At 36.0% G+C, this 18,531-nt stretch overlaps 1 protein-coding gene across 6 annotated transcripts in view; it reads right to left on the minus strand.

Annotated features, from left to right (window-relative positions):
* The window catches only part of ANKIB1 (ankyrin repeat and IBR domain containing 1), a 159,163-nt gene that overhangs the window by 105,486 nt on the left and 35,146 nt on the right, over positions 1 to 18,531 (minus strand). The window contains exon 2 of one of the 6 annotated variants that reach the window (XM_067746441.1): positions 9,137 to 9,204. The exons of the other annotated variants lie outside the window; for them this stretch is intronic. The gene's annotated coding sequence lies outside the window, so the exon portion shown is untranslated. The remainder of the gene's footprint in view (positions 1 to 9,136; positions 9,205 to 18,531) is intronic. 6 annotated transcript variants of the gene reach the window in all.

An 18,531-nucleotide genomic window follows, 5' to 3' on the forward strand; every position in this document is an offset into this window, starting at 1 on the left:
ACTAAAAACAGAACTACCATATGATCCAGTCATCCCACTTCTGAGCATATATTCAGAGAAAACGCTGTTCAAAAATATACATGCACCTCAATGTTTATTGCAGCACTATTTACAATAGCCAAGATATGGAAGCAACCTAAATGTCCATTGACAGAAATGGATAAAGAAGATGTGGTACACATATACAATGGAATATTACTCAGCCATCAAGAAGAATGAAATAATACCATCTGCAGCAACATGGATGGACCTAGAGATTATCATACCAAGTGAAGTAAGTCAGGCAGAGAAAGTATCTATGATATCACTTATATGTGGAATCTAAACAAATGATAGAAATGAACTTATTTACAAAACAGAAACAGACTCACAGACTTTGAAAACAAACTTATGTTTACCAAAGGGGAAAAGTTGGGTGGGGAGATAAATTAGGAGTTTGGGATTAACAGATACACAATACTATATATAAAATATATAATAAACAAGCACCTACTGTATAGCACAGGGAACTCTACTCAATATTGTAATAACCTATATGGGAAAGGAATCTGAAAAAGAATGGATATATGTATAACTGAACCACTTCGCTGTACACCTGACACTATCACAACATTGTAAATCAATTATACCCCAACATCAAATAAAAATTAAATTAAGAAAGGTTGACATCAACAGACTAAAAAAAAAACAAACTCACATGATCATACCAATAGATGCAGAAAAAGCATTCGACAAAATCCAACACCCATTCATGATTTTGAAAACTCTAGATAAAGAAGGAATAGAGGGGGACTATCTCAACTTGATAAAGAGGTAACATCAAACTTAAAGGTGAGAAACCCGAAGCTTTTCCACTAAGAACAGATACAAGGCAAGGATGACCCTCTCACTATTCCTTTTCAATATCACACTGGAGGTTATAGACAATGCAATAAGATGACAAAAGGAAACAAATACTATACAGATTGGGAAGGAAAAAGTAAAACTGCCTTTGTTTGTAGATGACATGATCATCTATGCAGAAAGTCCAAAAGAATGGACAAAAACTGAACAGTGATACTTCATTGCTCTGCAATACAAGTGAAATTGTAAGTAAAAACACAATACTATATACATAACCATCTAAAAAACGAAATGCTTAGGTATAAATCTAACAAAATATATGCAAGATCTATATTAAAAAAACTACAAAACTCTGATGAATGAAATCAAGGAAGAACTTAAAAATAGTGAGATATTCCCCATTCATAGATAGGAAAGCTCAGTATTGTCAAGATGTCAATTATTCCCAAATTGATCTACAGACTCAATATAATCCCAATCAAAATTCCAGCAAGTTACTTTGTGAATATTGACAAACTGATTCTACAGCTTCTCTGGAGAGAAAATAGACCCAAAATAGTCAACACAATACTGAAGCAGAAGAACAAAGTTGAAAGATTAATGCTACCTGATTTGAAGACTTCCTGTAAAGCCAGAATAATCAAGACAGTGTGGTACTGGTGAAAGAATAGACAAATATGTCAACAAAACAGAACAGAAAGCCCAGAAACAGACCCACATAAATAAGTTAAATGATCTTTGACAAGGAGCAAAGGCAATACAATGGAGCAAAAATAGTCTCTTCAACATATGGTGCTGGAATAACTAGACATCCACATGCAAAAAAAAACCCCACGGGGACTTCCCTCGCGGCCCAGTGGTTAAGACTCCATGCTCCCAACGCAGGGGGCCCGGGTTTGATCCCTGGTTGGGGAACTAGATCCTGTGTGCCACAACTAAAAGACCCCACATGCCACAATGAAGACTCCGCATTCGGCAACGAAGATCCTGCGTGCCATGACTAAGACTCAGTGCAGCTAGCTAGCTAGCTAAATAAACAAATAAATAAATAAATAAAATAATAAAAGAAAAAGAACCCCCCCCCACAAATCTAGAACCTTGCACCCTTCACAAAAATTAACTCAAACTGGATCACAGAGCTAAATTTAATTAACTCAAAATGGATTACAGAGCTAAATTTAAACTCAAAAACATAAAACTTCCAGAAGATAACAGGATAAAACCTAGATGATGTTGGGGATAGCAATGACTTTTTAGATGCAACATCAAAGGCATGAGCCATGAAAGAAATAATGGATAAGCAAGAGTTCATTAAAATGAAAACCTTCTGCTCTGTGAAAAGCAACATCAAGAAAATGAGAAGACAAGCCAGACTGGGAGAAAATATCTGCAGAAGACACATATGGTGAATTGTTATCCTAAATACACAAAGAACTCTTAAAACTCAACAATAAAAACAATCTGATTTTTAAAATGGGCTAAAGATCTTAACAGCCACCTCACCAAAGAAGATATACAGGTGGCAGATGAGTACATTTATATTCCACATCATACGTCATGAGGGAATACAAATTAGAATGAGATACATACCTATTAGAATGGCCAAAATCTGGAACACTGACAACATCAAAGGCTGACAAGGATACAGAACAAGAGGAACTCTCATTCATTACTGGTGGGAATGCAAAATGGTACCATCACTGTGGAGGACAGTGTGGTGGTTTCTTACAAATGTAAATATATTCTTACCATAATCCAGTAATCACACTCCTTGGTATCTACCCAAAGGTGTTGAAAACTTACATCCACACAAAAACCTACACACTGCTATTTATAGCAGCTGTATTTCTAACTGCCAAAACTTGGGAGCAAATAAGATGCCCTTCAGTAGATAAATGAATAAATTAACTGTGGTACATCCAGACAATGGAATAGTATTCAGCACTATAAAGAAATGAGCTATCAAGTCATGAAAACACATAGAGGAACCCTAATTGCACATTACTAAGTAAGAGAAGCCAACGTGAAAAGGCTACAGACTACAAGATTCCAACTATATGACCTTCTGGGAAAGATAAAACTATCCACAGGTTTAAAAAGATGATTAACAGTGTTAGGGGCAGGGGAAGGATGAATAGAGGGAGCACAGAAAATTTTTAGGGTATTGGAAGTACTCTGTATATTATAATAATGGATATATATCGTTATACATTTGTCCAAACCTACAGAATATAAAACACAAAGAGTGAACCCAAAGGTAAACTATGGACTTTGAGTGATTTGTCGTGCTGATGTAGGTTCACCAACTCAACAAATGTACCATTTTAGTGAGTAATATTGATAACAGAGGAGGCCACGCATGTGTGGGCATAGGGGATAGATAGGAAGTCTCTGTATCTTTCTTTCAATTTTGCTGTGAACCTAAAAAGCACTTTAAAAAATTCTTTAAAAAAAGAGACTTGAATCCTAATCTTTATGTTAATCTCTTGGCATTTGCTTCCTTGACAATACAATGAACATGAATTATTGTGAAAAATAAAACTGTAAGTGAAGTATTTAGCACAGTAGCTAATACAGAAGGCATCTTATAAATCTGTGTACTTTCCCCTGTGTATGTGTGTGTTTTCCCCCCAGAAGCCTTTTTATCCTTAATTATTGGTTCATAGCTTTAGGACAGTTGAAAGGGGGAGAAATCTAACCACCAGATAAGTTATGAATGACTATCCAAACCTAAGCTGTGAGACAACTTCCAAGTAGTATCTTATCATTACCTCCTTGTAATTCATTTCTGAATAGTCCTGGAAATTAAAGTTACTTAAGCTAAACCAATACACGTGAATTAAATCAAACAGAAAAGACAAAGAAATATATGCAAAGCACACACTAAAATTTTAAATAGGATAAATCTGTGTTAGCCTTTTATGACCACTAAGTTAAGGAATCTGAATAACATTAAATGAGATTTCTAAAATTTATAGGGAACTCATGGAACAATCAATCCAAACCCACATTCACTTCTGGTATGTTTGTGTGATATAGTTTCTATAATGAAGGGATGTTTTACCTCACTTGAAAAATGTTAGTTCATTTTAAACAAAAATTTTCACACTTGTAAACAATGACAAATATGCTTAAGATATTACTCAATATTGTTAAAAAGGTTGATTTCCCACTGTCAAGATTCTAATTTTTAATTCATGGTGTTCTGCCCACTGGATATTCAACACTAAGAGGAAATAAATTATTTTTATACAAACTAATGTTCTCTCAAGGTTCTCCTATTAAGAGATGACCTTAAAACAAAACTTCATGATGATTCTTACAATTTACGTTATTAATTTAAGAAACCTCAGGAAAAAATTTTAAAATTAGAAAGGATGATTCTGTCAAAAAGGGAAGAAGATATGAAAAAAAAATTAGAAATTATAACACTGAAAAGTACATGAATACATAAAATCTATGACTTTAAACAGTATGTTATAAATATACATCACTAGTATTAGAATTATACTAGCACATAAAGGATTCTTTTAATAATATTATAGTTTTTCATTTACTGTGTTCAGTATAAGTCATAAGTATGAGATTGTATGGTCTTTCTAATTTCTGAAACTGTGTGTGCATGTCAAAAACTGAATCAAATTCCAATTTTAGGAGTTTTAAGCTTTGTTACATTTACAGATAAACATCTAATCTCTGGGTACTGGAAAGTTATTAGCACCACCTATTACAGAGAATAATATCAAGAGAAGTGGAAAGAACAAAAGAAGGGAAGCTGCCAATTTTCTTCTGATGTCACAGTCTTTTTATTCACAATAAACTATTTGAAGATCATCAACAGGGACAAGGATGAGTGACTGATTAACCTCTGATGTCACCATCTTACTTGCATTGTGAAGTGAGAGAGAAACCCAGGGGGTAATAACAATGCTTGGAGCTTTACTTAACTCCATCATTCTCTAGACACAAGTGAGATAAATGAAAGCATCACTGTTATTCCATTCCACAAATATAAAATGGATTCCTTCAAGAAAATTTCATTTTCAGTTCCTTGTATGGAACTCACAAACTAATTTTAGAAATAATTTTGAACGGGTTCATTTCCTTTCTGGACCATATGTAAAGATGGTTATTACAATGCATGAAAATTTATAAACTAAGTGTTCATAACTCAAGGAACAGCAGAATTACAGTCCCCTCAAAAAAAAGAAAAACCATTAGAAATATCTATAATGCAATAAATGAGTTACACTACAAAATAAAATCATAAAGAGTTTTAAGTTCTAAAAAGTTTTTTCAGTATCTAGTCAAGTAAAAAGAGTATTTTTAAATTTTCAATTTAAGGGGACAGCAGACTTCTAGTACATTTTGAAATATATGGAAGAAAATTATTCTAATACTAAAACAAACAAGTACTTCAATTACTTTCAAATTTTAAATACCGAAAAAACTATGAACAAATGTTTCTCTGTTTAGGTTCCAATTAAGTCAATTATGGTAAATCCACTCAACAGAATGCTAGAATACAATCATTAAAATCATTTTTACAACTTTATGTGGAAAAATGTTTTTACAATAAATAAATAAGGTTATGTATACTATCATCATAGCAAACTAAAAAATATGCATCCATAGAAAAAAGACTAAGGAAATATATACTACACTGCTAACTCTGAATGATAGAACCATGCCAACTGTATTTGGAATTCTTCCTCTATTCTTTTTGGCATTAAAAAAAAGTATTTAAAAATAGATCTAATAATAATGGACATAAAGGGAGAAATTGACAAGAATACAGTAATAGTAGGATTTTAACACCCCACCTACCATCAATGGACAGATTTTGCAGACAAAAAATCAGTAACGAAACCGTGGCATTAACTGACATATTAGAGCAGTTGTAGTTAACAGGTATTACAGAACATTCCAACCCAAAACAGCAAAATACATATTCATTTCAAGTTTACATGGAATGTTCTCCAGGATAGGTCACATGCTAGGCCACAAAACAAGTCTCAACAAATTTAAAAGGACAGAAATTATATCAAGCATCTTTTCTCACCTCAACAGTAAGAAACTAGAAGTCAATTACAGGAAGAAAAATGGGAAAAACAAAAATACATAGAGACTAAACAACATGCTTCCACAAAACCAATGGGTGAATGAAGAAATCAAAAAGAAAATAGAAAAACACCTTGAGACAAATAAAGATTAAAACACAACTTTCCAAAATTTATGGGATATAGCAAAAGCAGTTCTAAGAGAGAAGTTTATAGCAATATAGGTACCTCAAGAAACAAGAAAAACCTCGAATACACAACCTAAACTACCATTTAAAGGAATTAGAAAAAGAACAAACAAAGTTGAAAGTCATCAGAAGTCAGGAAACAATAAAGATCAGAGAGGAAATAAATAAAAGAGAGGACCCCCTCTCACCCCCAAAAAAGAAAAGATCAATGAAACCAGGAGCTGGTTTTTTTTAAAAGATAAACAAAATTGATAAGACTTTAGCCAGGCTCATTAAGAAAAAAAGAGAAAGGACCCAAATAACAAAATAAGAAGTGAAAGAGGAGAAATTACAATCAATGTCACAGAAATATAAACAATCATAATAGAATACTATGAACAGTTACATGCCAAAAAATTCAACAACGTAGAAGAAATGTATAAATTCCTAGAAACGTACTATCTTCCAAAATTGAATCATAAAGAAATAGATAATATGAATACACTGATTACTAGTATTAAAACTGAATCAGTAATCAAAAAACTCCCAAAAAACAGAAGTCCAGGACCGGACACCTTCACAGGGGAATTCTACCAAACAGGTAAAGAAGAGTTAATACTTATCTTTCTCAAATTATTCCAAAAAACTAAAGAGATCACACTCCCAAATCCATTCTATGAGGCCACCACTACCAAGATACCAAAACCAGGCAAAGACACCATGAAATAGAAAATTACTTCAGTATCCTTGATGTATACAGGCACAAAAATCCTAAACAAAATATTAGCAAACCAAATTTAACAACATATAAAAAGGATCATAAACCATGGTCAAGTGGGATTTATTCCAGGGACGCAAGGATGGTTCAGTATCTGCAAATCAAACAATAAGGTACACCACATTAACAAAACAAAGAATAAAAATCATATGATCATCTCAACAGATGCAGAAAAAGCTCTTGACAAAATTCAACACCAATTCATAATAAAAACCTTCAACAAAGTTGGTATAGAGGGAACATATCTCAACATAGTAAAGGCCATTTATGACAAACCCACAGCTAACGCATACTCAACGGTGAAAGAGAAAGTAAGAAAACAATCCCAGTTACAATTGCGTCAAAAAGAATGAAAAACCTAGAGATAAACTCATCAAACACATGAAAGACCTACACCTCTGAAAACTGTAAGACATTCATAAAGGAAACCGAAAATGATACAAATAAATGAAAAGATATTCCACACTCATGGATTGGAAGGACTAATATTGCTTAAATGTCCATAAACCCAAAGCAATCAACAGATTCAAAGCAATCCTTATCAAAACACCCATGACAATTTTCACAGAACTAGAATATTCCTGAAATTTATAAAGAATCACGAAAGACCCCAAATAGTCAAAGTAATCTTGAGAAAAAAGAACAAAGCTGGAGGTATCACACTCCTGAACTTCAGAATATGCTACAAAGCTACAGTAATCAAAACAGTATGGTAGTGGCACAAAATCAGACATAGATCAATGGAAAAGAATAGAGAGCCCAGAAAGAAACTCATGCACTTATTGTCAATTAATCTACAACAAAGGAGGCAAGAATATACAACAGGGAAAAGACAGTCTCTTCAATAAGGAGTGTTGGGAAAACTGGACAGCTAAAAGAATGAAATTAGAACATTTTATCACACGATATACAAAATAACTCAAAATGGATTAAAGACCTGTAACTATAACCTAGAAGAAACTTAAAAGAGAATAGGCAGTACACTCTTTGACATAAATCTTAGCCATATTTTTTTGGATCTGTCTTCTCAGGCAAGAGAAAAAAAGGCAAAAATAAACAAATGAGACCTAATTAAACTTAAAAATTTCTGCACAGCAAGGGAAAACATCAACAAAACGAAAAGACTACCTACTGAATAGGAGAATGTATTTGCAAACGATATGTCTGATAAGGGGTTAATGTCCAAAATATACAAATAGCTAATATAATTCAATATTTAAAAAGCAACAACCCAATTAAAGAATGGGCAGAAGACCTCAATAGACATTTTTCAAAAGAAGACAAACAGATGGCCAACAGGTATATGAAAAGATCCTCAATGTCACTAATCATCAGGGAAATGCAAATCAAAACTACAATGAGATATCATCTCACACATGTCAGAATAGTTATCATCAAAAAGACAACAAATAATAAATGCTGGTGAGGATGTGGAGAAAGGGACACTTAGTTCACTGCTGGTGGGAATGTAAACTGGTACAGCCACTATGGAAAACGGCATGGCAGTTCTTCAAAAGACTAAATATAGACCCATATGATCCAACAATTCTATTCTTGGGTATATATCCAAAGAAAATGAAAACACTAATTTCAAAAGATATATACACTTCAATATCGTAGCAGCATTACTTACAATAGCCAAGATATGGAAGCAACCAAAGTGTCCATCAACACATGAATGGATAAAGAAGATGTGGTAATGAATATACAATGGAATATTAGTCATAAAGAAGAATGAAATTTTGCCATTTGCAACAATGTGGATAGACTTGGAGGGTATTATGCTCAGTGAAGTAAGTCAGAGAAGGATAAATACTGTATGTTTTCACTTATATGTGGAATCTAAAAATTAAAACAAACAAATGCATATAACAAACCAGAAACACACTCATGAATACAGAGAACAAACTAGTGGTTGCCAGAGGGTGGAATGGCAAGATAGAGAAAGGGGATTAAGAGGTGCAAACTATTAGGTATAAAATAAATAAGATGCAAGGGTGTAATGTACAGTACAGGGAATATAACCAATATTTTATAATAACCTTAAATAGATTATAATCCATAAAATACCAAATCATTATATTGTATACTTGAAATTGTAAATCAACTATACTTCAACAACAAAAAAAACTAGATTTAATTATGGGTGTGGTGTTTGACAGTAATAATACACAGGATTCAAGATTTAGATTATATATTATGTAATTATAAGTTAATAATTTATAGTTATATATAAATTATTATAAAATATAAATTCTATTTACAGTTAGTGTCAAAAATATACTTACCACTAAAGTGAACAGAAGATGTGTAAGACTTCTATGCTGAAACAAACATTGTCAGGATTAAAGAAGATCTAAATAAATGGGCAAAGGGAGAAAAAAAATAGATGAGGAAGATTAAGAGGTACAAACTTCCAGTTGCTAAATAAATGAATCACTGATATGAAATGTACAGTGTGGGGAATATAGTCAATAACTATGTAATATCTTTGTATGATGACATATCATAATTAGACTTATCACGGTGATCAGTTTGAAAGGTATAGAAATTTCGAATCACTATGTTGTGTAACAGGAAGTAGCACAGTGTTGTAGGTCAATCATTCTTCTAGAACAAACTCACAAAAAAAAAGAGATCAGATTTGTGATTACGGGGGTGGGGGGGTGGGAAGGGGGAGACTGGATGAAGGCAGTCAAAATGTACAAACTTCTAGCTATAAGATAAGAACTAGGGATGTAATGTACAACATGATAAATATAATCAACACTGCTGTATGTTATAGATGAAAGTTGTTAAGAGTAAATTCTAAGAGTTCTCATCACAAGAAAAAAATGTTTCCTATTTCTTTAATTCTGTGTCTACATGAGATGATGGATGTTTACTAAACTTACTGTGATAACCACTTTATGAGGTATGTAAATCAAATCAGTATGCTGTACACCTTAAACTTATACAGTGTTGTATGTCCATTATATCTCAATAAAAGTGGAAGAAAGAGGGGCTTCCCTGGTGGCGCAGTGGTTGAGAGTCTGCCTGCCGATGCAGGGGACATGGGTTCGTGCCCTGGTCCGGGAAGATCCCACATGCCGCGGCGCGGCTAGGCCCGTGAGCCATAGCCACTGAGCCTGCGCATCCGGAGCCTGTGCTCCGCAACGGGAGAGGCCACAACAGTGAGAGGCCTGCGTACCACAGCAAAAACAAAAAGTGGAAGAAAGAAAGGAATGGAGGGAGGGAGGAAGGCAGAAAGGGAGAGAATGAGAGGGAGAAAGAAAGAGAGAAAGAATGAGAGAGAGAGACAGAGAGGGAGAGAGGGAGGAAGGAAGAAAGGGGTAGATAAACTATGTTCATAGATTGGAAGGCTAAATACAGAACTGCAAAAACCAAAGAATATCCTTACCAATCTTGAAAAAGGGGACGGTCAGACAATTTCATTACCTGATTTCAAGATGGTATGATACTAACCATAAGGTTTAACAAATAGATTAATGCAACAGAATAAAGTCCTCAGAAATAGACTCACACTTCAACAGCATTAAGGTGCTAGGACAATTCAATGGGGGAAAGTTAAGTCCTTTCATCAAATGACACCATGGATAATGGATATCCATATGGAAAAAACTGAACCTTGACCCCTATCTCAGACTACATGTAAAAATGGATGCCAGACCTAAGTGTAAAAGCTAAACTCACGAGTTCAGTATCCAGAATGCATTAAGAACTTTTACAAAATGATATGAACCAAAAACCAAAAGGATACAGTGATAGACTGCAATACTGTCCCCAATTATTCACTTCTCTCCCTACAGGAGGACTATATTTCCTTGCCCACTTATACCAGTGTTGGCCATTTGACTTAATTTGGCCAATGAAATACGAGTAAACGTAAAGCAGGTCATTTCTGAACCAAAGCTTTAAGACCCATCATGTGGTTCTACCACTGCTCTTTTTTGCCACAAGACCCAAGCAGCAGCTTCTCCTTCAGCTTGGGTCCCAGAATGAAGACTTGGAGCAAATCTGAAGCATATCTGCAAGTCACATGTAACTGAACAAAAAACAAATTTTTAAGGAGGAACCAAGATGGCGGAGTAGAAGGACGTGCTCTCACTCCCTCTTGAGAGAACAACCGATTCACAACTAGCCGCTGAACAATCATCGACAGGAAGACACTGGAACTCACCAAAAAAGATACCCCACATCCAAAGACAAAGGAGAAGCCACAATGAGACGGTAGGAGGGGCGCAATCACAGTAAAATCAAATCCCATAACTGCTGGGTGGGTGACTCACAGACTGGAAAACACTTATACCACAGAAGTCCACCCACTGGAGTGAAGGTTCTGAGCCCCACGTCAGGCTTCCCAACCAGGGGATCTGGCAACAGGAGGAGAAATTCCTAGAGGATCAGACTTTGAAGACTACTGGGATTTGATGGCAGGACTTTGACAGGACTGGGGGAAACAGAGACTCCACTTTTGGAGGGGACACACACAAAGTAGTGTATGCATCGGGACCCAGGGAAAGGAGCACTGATCCCAGGGGAGACTAAAGGAGACCTACCTGTTAGTGTTGGACGGTCTCCTACAGAGGCGGGGGTGGCTGTGGCTCACCATGGGGACAAGGACACGGGCAGAAGAAGTTCTGGGAAGTACTCCTTGGCGTGAGCCCTCCCAGAGTCTCTCATTTCCCCCACCAAAGAGCCCAGGTAGGCTCCAGAGTTGGGTTGCCTCAGGCCAAACAACCAACAGGGAGGGAACCCAGCCCCACCCATCAGCAGTCAAGAGGATTAAAGTTTTACTGAGCTCTGCCCACCAGAGCAACAGTCTGCACTACCCACCACCAGTCCCTCCCATCAAGCCTCTTAGATGGCCTCATCCACCAGAGGGCAGAGAGCAGAAGCAAGAAGAACTACACTCCTGCAGCCTGTAGAACAAAAACCACATTCACAGAAAGACAGACAAGATGAAAAGGCAGTGGGCTATGTACCAGATGAAGGAACAAGATAAAACCCCAGAAAAACAACTAAACGAAGTGGAGATAGGCAACCTTCCCGAAAAAGAATTCAGAGTAATGATAGTGAAGATGATCCAGGACCTTGGAAAAAGAATGGAGGCAAAGACCAAGAAATGCAAGAAATGTTTAACAAAGACCTAGAAGAATTAAAGAACAAACTAACAGAGATGAACAATACAGTAACTGAAAACTACACTAGAAGCGGGCTTCCCTGGTGGTGCAGTGGTTGAGAGTCCGCTAGCCGATGCAGGGGACACAGGTTCATGTCCCGGTCTGGGAAGATCCCATATGCCGTAGAGCGGCTGGGCCCGTGAGCCATGGTCGCTGAGCCTGCACGTCCCGAGCCTTTGCTCTGCAACGGGAGAGACCACAGCAGTGAGAGGCCCGCGTACCGCAAAAACAAAAACTACACTAAAGCAATCAATAGCAGAATAAGTGAGGCAGAAGAAGAATAAGCGACCTGGAAGACAGAATGGTGGAATTAACAGCTGCGGAACAGAATAAAGAAAAAAGAATGACAAGAAGTGAAGGCAGTCTAAGAGACCTCCAGGACAACATTAAATGCAACAACATCACATTATAGGGGTCCGAGAAGGAGAAGAGAGAGAGAAAGGACCAGAGAAAATATTTGAAGAGATTATAGTCGAAAAGTTCCCTAACATAGGAAAGGAAATAGCCACCCAAGTCCAGGAAGCACAGTGAGTCCCATACAAGATAAAATCAAGAAGAAACACGCCGAGACACATCGTAATCAAATTGCCGAAGATTAAAGACAAAGAAAAATTATTGAAAGCAGCAAGGGAAAAACAAAAAATAATATACAAGGGAACTCCCATAAGGTTAACAGCTGATTTCTCAGCAGAAACTCTACAAGCCAGAAGGCAGTGGCATGATATACTTAAAGTGATGAAAGGGAAGAACCTACAACAAAATTACTCTACCCGGCAAGGATATCATTCAGATTCGATAGAGAAATCAAAAGCTTTACAGACAAGCAAAGGCTAAGAGAATTCAGCACCACAAACCAGCTAGCTCTACAACAAATGCTAAAGAAACCTCTCTAAGTGGGAAACAAAAGAGAAGAAAAGTATCTACAAAAACAAACCCAAAACAATTAAGAAAATGGTCATATGAACATACATATCGATAATTACCTTAAACGTGAATGGATTACATGCTCCAACCAAAAGTCACAGGCTTGCTGAGTGGATACAAAAACAAGACCCATATATATGCTGTCTACAAGAGACCCACTTCAGACCTAGGGACACATTCAGACTGAAAGTGAGGGGATGGAAAAAGATATTCCATGCAAATGGAAATCAAAAGAAAGCTGGAGTACCTATACTCATATCAGATAAAATAGACTTTAAAATAAAGAATGTTACAAGAGACAAGGAAGGACACTACATAATGATCAAGAGATCAATCCAAAAAGAAGATATAATTATAAATATATATGCACCCAACATAGGAGCACCTCAATACGTAAGGCAACTGCTAACAGCTCTAAAAGACGAAATCGACAGTAAGAAGATAACGGTGGGGGACTCTAACACCTCACTTACACCAATGGACAGATCATCCAAAATGAAAATAAATAAGGAAACACAAGCTTTAAATGACACAACAGACCAGACAGATTTAACTGATATTTATAGGACATTCCATCCAAAAACAGATTACACTTACTTCTCAAGTGCGCACGGAACATCCTCCAGGATAGATCACATCTGGGGTCACAAATCAAGCCTCAGTAAATTTAAGAAAATTGAAATCATATCAAGCATCTTTTCTGACCACAATGCTATGAGATCAGAATTGAATTACAGGGAAAAAAATGTAAAAAATGCAAACACATGGAGGCTAAGCAATACTTTACTAAATGACCAAGAGATCACTGAAGAAATCAAAGAGGAAATCAAAAAATACCTAGAGGCAAATGACAATGAAAACACGATGATCCAAAACCTATAGGATGCAGCAAAAGCAGTTCTAAGAGGAAAGTTTATAGCTATACCAGCCTAGCTCAAGAAACAAGATAAATCTCAAATAAACAAACTAACCTGACACCTTAAGAAACAAGAGTAAAAAGAACAAACAAAACCCAAAGTTAGCAGAAGGAAAGAAATCATAAAGATCAGAGCAGAAATAAATGAAACAGAAACAAAGAAAATAATAGCAAAGATCAATAAAACTAAAAGTTGGTTCTTTGAAAAGATAAACAAAATTGATAAACCATTAGCCAATCTCATCAAGAAAAAGATGGAGAGGACTCAAATCAATAAAATTAAAAATGCAAAAAGAGAAGTTACAACAGACACCACAGAAATACAAAGCATCCTAAGAGACTACCAGAAGCAACTCTACGCCAATAAAATGGAAAACCTGGAAGAAATGGACAAGTTCTTAGAAAGGTATAACCTTCCAAGACTGAACCAGGAAAAAACAGAAAATATGAAGAGACCAATCACAAGTAATGAAATTGAAACTGTGATTAAAAATCTTCCAACAAACAAAAGTCCATGACCAGATGGCTTCACAGGTGAATTCTATCAAACATTTAGAGAAGAGCTAACACCCATCCTTCTCAAACTCTTCCAGAAAACTGCAGAGGAGGAAGGAACACTCCCAAACTCATTCTATAAGGCCACTATCACCCTGATACCAAAACCAGACAAAGATACTACAAAAAAAAGAAAATTACAGACCAATATCACTGATGAATATAGATGCAAAAATCCTCTACAAAGTACTAGCAAACAGATTCCAACAACACATTAAAAGAATCATACAACATGATCAAGTGGGATTTATCCCAGGGGTGCAAGGATTCTTCAGTATATGCAAATCAATCAATGTGACACATGATATTAACAAACTGAAGAATAAAAACCATATGATCATCTCAATAGACGTAGAAAAAGCTTTTGACAAAATTCTACACCAGTTGATGGTAAAAACTCTCCAGACAGTGGGCATAGAGGGAACCTACTTCAACATAATAAAGGCCATATACGACAAACCCGCAGAAACATCATTCTCAATGGTGAAAAACTGAAAGCATTTCCTGTAAGATTAGGAATGAGTCAACGTTGTCCAGTCTCACCACTATTATTCAACATAGTCTTGGAAGTCCTACCCACAGCATTCAGAGAAGAAAAAGAAATAAAAGGAATACCACCTGGAAAAGAAGAAGTAAAAATGTCACTGTTTGCAGATGACATGATACTATACATAGAGATTCCTAAAAATGCCACCAGAAACCTACTAGAGCTAATCCATGAATTTGGTAAAGTTGCAGGATACAAAGTTAATGCACGGAAATCTCTTCCCTTCCTATACATGAATGATGAAAAGTCTGAAAGAGAAATTAAAGAAACACTCCCATTTACCATTGCAACAAAAAGATAAAATACCTAGGAATAAACCTAACTAGGGAAACAAAAGACCTGTAAGCAGAAAACTATAGAACACTGATGAAAGAAATTAAAGATGATACCAACAGATGGAGAGATATACCATGTTCTTGGATTGGAAGAATCAATATTGTGAAAATGAGTATACTACTCAAAGCAATCTACAGATTCAATGCAATCAGTATCAAATTTCCAATAGTATTTTTTACAGAACTAGAATAAATCATCTCAAAATTTGTATGGGGACACAAAAGACCCCGAATAGCCAAAGCAGTCTTGAGGGAAAAAAACGGAGCTGGAGGAATCAGACTCCCTAACTTCAGACTACACTGCAAAGGTACAGTAATCAAGAGAATATGATACTGGCACAATAACAGAAACATAGATCAATGGAACAAGATAGAAGGCCCAGAGATAAACCCACGCACCTATGGTCAACTAATCTATGACAAAGGAGGGAAAGATATACAATGGAGAAAAGACAGTGTCTTCAATAAGAGGGGCTGGGAAAACTGGACAGCTACATGTAAAAGAATGAAATTAGAACACTCCCTAATACCATACAGAAAAATAAACTCAAAATGGTTCTAAGAGGGAAATTTATAGCAATACAATCCTACCTTAAGAAAAAGGAAACATCTCGAATAAACAACCTAACCTCGCACCTAAAGCAATTAGAGAACAAACGAAAAAAACCCCAAAATAAGCAGAAGGAAAGATATCATAAAATTCAGATTAGAAATAAATGAAAAAGAAATGAAGGAAACAATAGCAAAGATCAATAAAACTAAAAGCTGGTTCTTTGAGAAGATAAACAAAATTGATAAACCATTAGCCAGACTCATCAAGAAAAAAGGAAGAAGACTCAAATCAATAGAATTAGAAATGAAAAAGGAAAAGTAACAACTGACACTGCAGAAATACAAAGGATCATGAGAGATTACTACAAGCAACTCTATGCCAATAAAATGGACAACCTGGAAGATATGGACAAATTCTTAGAAAGGCACAACCTGCCAAGACTGAATCAGGAAGAAATAGAAAATGTGAAGAGACCAATCACAAGCACTGAAATTGAAACTGTGATTAAAAATCTTCAAATAAACAAAAGCACAGTACCAGATGGCTTCACAGGCGAATTCTACCAAACATTTAGAGAAGAGCTAATACCTATCCTTCTCAAACTTCCAAAATATAGCAGAGGGAGGAACACTCCCAAACTCATTCTATGAGGCCACCATCACCCTGATACCGAAACCAGACAAGGATGGCACAAAGAAAGAAAACTACAGGCCAATATCACTGATGAACATAGATGCAAAAATCCTCAACAAAATACAAGCAAACAGAATCCAACAGCACATTAAACGGATCATACACCATGATCAAGTGGGGTTTATTCCAGGAATGCAAGGATTCTTCAATATACACAAATCAATCAACGTGATACACCATGTTAACAAACTGAAGGAGAAAAACCGTATGATCATCTCAATAGATGCAGAGAAAGCGTTCGACAAAATTCAACACCCATTTATGATAAAAACCCTGCAGAAAGTAGGCATAGAGGGAACTTTCCTCAACATAATAAAGGTCATATATGACAAACCCACAGCCAACATCGTCCTCAATGGTGAAAAACTGAAAGCATTTCCACTAAGATCAGGAACAAGACAATGTTGCCCACTCTCACCACTCTTATTCAACATAGTTTTGGACGTTTTAGCCACAGCAATCGGAGAAGAAAAGGAAATAAAAGGAATCTAAATCAGAAAAGAAGTAAAGCTGTCACTGTTTGCAGATGACATGATACTATACATAGAGAATCCTAAAGATGCTACCAGAATATTACTAGAGCTAATCAATGAATTTGGTAAAGTAGCAGGATACAAAATTAATGCACAGAAATCTCTGGCATTCCTATACATTAATAATGAAAAATCTGAAAGCGAAATCAATAGAACACTCCCATTTACCATTGCAACAAAAGAAATAAAATATCTAGGAATAAACCTACCTAAGGAGACAAAAGACCTGTATGCAGAAAATTATAAGACACTGATGAAAGAAAACAAAGATGATACCAATAGATGGAAAGATATACCATGTTCTTGGATTGGAAGAATCAACGTTGTGAAAATGACTACTACCCAAAGCAATCTACAGATTCAATGCAATCCCTATCAAACTACCACTGGCATTTTTCACACAACTAGAACAAAAACTTTCACAGTTTGTATTGAAATACAAAAGACCCCGAATACCCAAAGCAATCTTAAGAACGAAAAATGGAGCTGGAGGAATCAGGCTCCCTGACTTCAGACTATACTACAAAGCTACAGTAATTAAGACAGTATGGTACTGGCACAAAAACAGAAAGATAGATCAATGGAACACGATAGAAAGCCCAGCGATAAGCCCACGCACATATGGTCACCTTATCTTTGATAAAGGAGGCAGGAATGTACAGTGGAGAAAGGACAGCCTCTTCAATAAGTGGTGCTGGGAAAACTGGTCAGGCACATGTAAAAGTATGAGATTAGATCACTCCCTAACACCATACACAAAAATAAGCTCAAAATGGATTAAAGACCTAAATGTAAGGCTAGAAACTATCAAACTCTTAGAGGAAAACATAGGCAGAACACTTTATGACATAAATCACAGCAAGATCCTTTTTGACCCACCTCCAGGAGGAATGGAAATAAAAACAAAAATAAACAAATGGGACCTAATGAAACTTAAAAGCTTTTGCACAGCAAAGGAAACCATAAACAAGCCCAAAAGACAACCCTCAGAATGGGAGAAAATATTTGCAAATGAATCAACTGACAAAGGATTAATCTCCAAAATTTATAAGCAGCTCATGCAGCTCAATAACAAGAAAACAAACAACCCAATCCAAAAATGGGCACAAGACCTAAATAGACATTTCTCCAAAGAAGATATACAGACTGCCAACAAGCACATGAAAGAATGCTCAACATCATTAATCATTAGAGAAATGCAAATCAAAACTACAATGAGATATCATCTCACACCGGTCAGAATGGCCATCATCAAAAAATCTAGAAACAATAAATGCTGGAGAGGGTGTGGAGAAAAGGAAACCCTTTTGCACTGCTGGTGGGAATGTAAATTGGTACAGCCACTATGGAGAACGGTATGCAGTTTCCTTAAAAAACTACAAATAGAACTATCATATGACCCAGCAATCCCACTACTGGGCATTTACCCTGAGAAAACCATAAT

This window comes from Pseudorca crassidens, chromosome 8 (genome assembly GCF_039906515.1).
Source record: "Pseudorca crassidens isolate mPseCra1 chromosome 8, mPseCra1.hap1, whole genome shotgun sequence".
NCBI classification, from domain to species: Eukaryota; Metazoa; Chordata; class Mammalia; order Artiodactyla; family Delphinidae; genus Pseudorca; species Pseudorca crassidens.